Source organism: Stylophora pistillata, chromosome 2, assembly GCF_964205215.1.
Source record: "Stylophora pistillata chromosome 2, jaStyPist1.2, whole genome shotgun sequence".
Lineage (NCBI taxonomy): Eukaryota > Metazoa > Cnidaria > Anthozoa > Scleractinia > Pocilloporidae > Stylophora > Stylophora pistillata.
The window spans coordinates 57,201,602-57,206,858 of NC_142520.1; the positions used below are offsets into that span (position 1 = coordinate 57,201,602).

Genomic DNA, 5,257 nt, shown 5'->3' on the forward strand with positions numbered 1-5,257 from the left:
CCGATCGTTGGCGTGAATAGAACTTGCATAAAGGCAGTATTAAAGAACTGAAGAGGCTAACTTTCCCTCTTTAAATCGTACTTCAAGTTACTATATTGTAAAGGTTACATTTATCCTGATTCGCCATCGAGATGTGCTCAAAGTCTCATTACTTGCTGAATATGAGCGAATATGTCTTTATGTTACATGATTGTCGTCGACCACAAGGCGAGTTACATGGGGTCAAGTTCGTTTGATCACAGGCGTCCCAAGCTCAGGTCTCGAGCAAAAAGGAAGGATTATTTAATGAAAGCGTCCCGTGTTGTGTGACGCGGTGTTAAGTTACGCGAGCAACCGTTCAGAATTTGAATGCGTCATAAGGAATAGTATGGGGGAAAAAAATATGGTTCCTTTAAAACACTAAATGTACCGAAATATGAGTATTTTCCAGGTTAGATCAATAGAACTTACTCATTCCTTGTGTTTTCGTCGTGTTTTTTGGCGATTTCTGCTGTTTTGGGTTTGCTTTGCAATGATGGCAAAACAAGCCCAAAACAGCAGAAATCGCCAAAAAATACGACGGAAATACAAGGAATGATTAAGTCTTACTAAACTAAAGTGTAAAATATTCATATTTCGGAGTATTTAGTGTTTAAAATGGAACGTATTTTTTCCCCCATACTTTTCCTTATAACGCATTCAAATTCTCAACGATTGCTCGCGTAACTTAACACCGCGTCACACAACGTGGGACGGTTTCACAAAAAAATCCTTCGCTTTTGCTCGAGACGTGAGCTTGGGACGCCTGTGGTGGTATAATTTGTAAAGTAGCATTGTGGAATGATCACATATCGATCATATCAGAATTACAGCAAAAGTGTTTGTTTCTCCCGGACATCAGAAACACGAATAAACTGTAAATTCGACAGAAAAAAAGGTTAGCTACAGCAAAAATACACAAGAGTTAACAGTTTTAACTGAAATCGAGGTAAAATCTTCTCGCAGGGATTTGAGTAACAACCAGATAAAGGAGCTACCACCTGGAGTATTCAATAACAACTCCGAGTTGATAGGACTGTAAGTAACTGATATTCATTCCTTTGTTGATATTGCTAAGAGTTTTATCTTATTATTTACTAAATATGATAAGTAGGTCCTTAAGCTTATTTTGTAAATAATTTGTAAAGTAGCATTGTGGAATGATCATATATCGATCATATCAGAATGACAGCAAAGGCGCTTGTTTCACCCAGACATCAGTAACACTGATAAACTGTTAATTCGACAGAAAAAAAGGTTCGCTACAGCAAAAATACACTAGAGTTAACAGTTTTAACTGAAATCGAGTACATATCTTCTCGCAGGGATTTGGGTAACAACCAGATAAAGGAGCTACCACCTGGAGTATTCAGTAACAACTCCGATTTGATCGGACTGTAAGTAACTGATATTCATTCCTCTCTTGATGGTGCTAAGAGTTTTATCCTGGTTTTTACTAAATATGATCAAGAAGGTCCTCGAGCTTAGTAGGTGTAGTATAAGTGTAAAGAACTGAAGAGGGTTACCTCCCCTATGTACCCCTATGTACCCCAGTATAGTTGAGCTTTCAAAAATCCTAAAGTCCAAAAGATTTTTCAGAAAAAACTTTTAAAGGTCATGAGGTTTTTCTCCAACACAGTTGACCCTGTCATTAATGACTGCTCCCTAATTTCTGGTTTTTGATAGGCCTTAGCTAGTAAATTTTAACCTAAGGACCATAAGGAGGTTCTAAATGATAGGAGTCACAAGTTTTGCTTTCTATAAAATGAACATTATATAATACCTTACATTTTTATAATAATAGGAAGATACTGTATATAGATCTTAGAGGCTCATTTATTTCTATAATTTTCTACTTGTGGCTTGAATGTGTAAATTATGATACTATTGCAAAAACACAGGCAAAGTGGGTAGCCTTTTATTGTAAGAAACCATTTAGCACTAACAGTTTTGAGTACCAGTGATATTTGTCAACCATTACATTTAGGATAACAAAAAATGTCATCAAAGCACATTCTCAAAAAATATGTCTGATTTACTGCCATTTTTATTAATTTCAAACTATACCAAAAGGCAGTCATGTGAAATTGTTCCAAGTTAAGGAAACAAACTGATTTTTTTATTCCTGAGACAAGCTGCCAGGTGAGGTCTCATAAATGGAACATCAAAACTGATATGACTTGGGTCAATTCCAAAGACTAGACAAGCAGCAAAGGCAGTAGCAAAAACACCACAATCACTACCGTTACTTTGCTGCTGAACTGAAGTAGGGACTAGGAACAATTATCTACCTCCCAGTAAATCATTAGTTTGTTGCTCAATTTCCTGACTAATAGCATCACTGTGAAAGCTGTAATAAAGTTTCACATGTCCCGGATGGCACCCGATAGAGCTCACACATACCCAGTGGCTATTACCAGTGTGAAGAATTTTTACAAATTCCCCAGACACAATGTCAAAGTTACGGACAGGTCCAAGAGTTGGTCGCTGGAACCCTTCAATGTTCAGATTTTCATTATGCAACAGAATTTGAGCTTGTTGTATGATGTCACAATCTAGCCATTCATGTAGGTTGCATATCAGATCAAAATGATCTTGTGTTAGAGTTGCAAGAGCTCCTGTCTTGTTTTGATTTCCCTGAACAGTTGTAACAACAGTAACATCATCATCATCAGAAGAAGAAGAACAAGTGGCAGGTGTTGAAGTGGTAGGAGGGGCTATATTGGTCTTTATTGTTGTGCGACATATGTAGCACCTCCAGGTTGTCTTGTGATTGGCTGGCATCCTCTTTAGCCTTAGGCATTGCAAGTGAAAGAACTTGCCATTAGTACAGTTCAAGCCATGACATTCTAGAAGTCTGTCTGCAGTAGTGGCTTTCACTTTGCAGATACAAATAGTATCGCACAAAGAAGCTTGAGAAGACACAGCTGAGATGGACACTGAGTTTCGCCTTAAATGCAGTTTGCTTCCTTGAATATCTCTTGAATTGCTGTAATCTTGAGCAGTGAGGACAGTACCACTTTTTAGGGATTGTGACATTGGTAAGAGACAGGCATGATGGGTGAAACTTGCCATATGGGCAATCCTCATTACTGCATGAAATTGTTTCCCCATCAGGCACTGTTCTTCAAAAACATATGCTACCATCATCAGGCCCCTTCACTTCAACCATGCACCTTCTTGTGTACCAGCGACCTAAAACTTCAGGAAGTACACAAATTCTCCAGAAGGCGTCGAGTTTTGGAAGTACTCTATCCCAATGCTGGACATCAGGTAAAATTCTTTCCATTACCAAGTGGGCATTGCCCTTGTTGTCTATAGCATAAACAATAAAGTCATTATGGTTCCTTTCTTGCAGAGTGAATAGCTGCTGTTGAACTTGAAAATAATAATTATGTGACCTCTCAAGTTTGAAACCTCCACCATCTGTAGTAACTAGACAGGAGTTCCTTAGAGCAGCATAATCCTCAAAATTAGCATCTTGGATACAGAGAGGGCATTTCACTTCCCCACACCCTAATCCACAGCAATCACAACAAGTGAGGAAATCTGGAGTGGCATGTAGAAATGGGTATTCCCGAGTGATAAACAACCCACACTTCTTCACCTGAAAGTTTGTATAACTCTTTTTCATTACTGTTTCATAGGCCTCAATGGCATCATCCTCATGTTTGCAGCCATGTTTGACTGCGGTGGTGTTCAGTTTGTACAGACTGGGATAGCAAATCGTTTTAATAAGGCTCTGCGAAGGAAGTGATAGGTTTGTATGAAAAACAGCACCACTAATGGAAGCGCCAATTCTTCCAGCAAGATGCTTAAAAAAGCCCGTACATTTTGACTGAGACCTGGTGGTTTCCTCGACCAGCTTGATTTGCTCAGCCGAAATGTCTAGCTGTACTTGAATGCATTTCGACAACAGTTCCGAATACCCACGGGTCAAATCATCCGTATGAAACAGCTCTGAAACTACCGGAACTGAGCGGCTTTGGTCGATAAATTGCTTAGCAAAAGGATCGATTAAACTTAAAGCTACTGCTTTAATTTTGCACTGGTTGAGTTTGGCATAGAGCTGATCCATTTCCTCTTTCGAGGGCGCCGATGCGCGCTGCACGCACAGAGGCGCTGATGCGCCGGCCGATGCAGTCTCAGAACTAGAAGTTGCTGTATGGCTCGAGGCTTGCGGCTGTTGTAGATCCTCGATTTTCTGGTCGAGCTTTTCTTTGAGCTTCTTAGCCGATGAAAAATCGATGTCTTTAGCCCTCGCATACGGCACTTCATTGACATATGTCGGCAAAATCCATGAGCATTTTACCTGAGTGCAAGCGAGCTTGCCATGAATTCGAGTAGTTGCCTCTAAATAAAATAAAACACTCGCGATATGTGAGCATGACTCAGCCAGTCCAGCTTTGCATCCCAAGCAATGGGCTGACATAATAGTCCCATCGTTTTCGGAAATTACCCAAATGTTCACTAAAGGGTCATTCATACGCTGTGAATGCGGAACTCGTGCTCTCACGACACACTTGCCGGCGATTACTGTGCCTACAACTGAGGTTACAAATCCCGATGCCATTTGATTGAACGCCTCCAGACTCTTGAACGCCTTGAACTGCTTGTTCGTGTAGAAGCTGGTCTCAAGAACGAGGTAACTCAGCAAGTCCGACACTTCCACAGGAGGCAAGCATTATGGACCGAACTTCTCGGCTGGTATGCTTGCGGGGTCAACCCCGATGACCGAGATCTTTTGCAAATATCTTTCCTTTACCCAACTATCTAAGCTTTCGGCATACTCAGAGAGCACTGGGATACCTTTAGATGAATGCCCGGTACTTTTATCGCTTTTTTCTTTCTGAATATTCATGTAGTTGGCGAAATAATACGGCGATAATAGAGAGGGCTTCACTATAGAAATCGACTAATTATTTGTAAATATGACACCCGAGGGACACCAACATGGCGGACACTAACTTCTGCAAAGCTTGTGACGTCACCTGAAACCCAAGGATAGCTTCTTAAAAAGGTTGATATTATTGGCCAGTTTCAAACTTGAAGGTAATCCATTCCACAGCTGTGCACATAAGTGAAAGATTTTTTCATAAAATTTCAATTAAATTTAGGCGGGCACAAATTAATGCCGGTTCCTCTTAGATTGTACATAGTTTTCCCAAAACTGAAAATATCTCTGATATACTTGGGACCGTCGTTATGCAAACATTTGTATAACATAAGGGATTGTTGT

The 5,257-nt window shown here is 40.1% G+C and overlaps 1 pseudogene; it reads right to left on the reverse strand.

Annotated features, from left to right (window-relative positions):
* Positions 1 to 2,115: 2,115 nt before the first annotated feature.
* Positions 2,116 to 4,879, reverse strand: LOC148740588 (uncharacterized; annotated as a pseudogene).
* Positions 4,880 to 5,257: the final 378 nt, after the last annotated feature.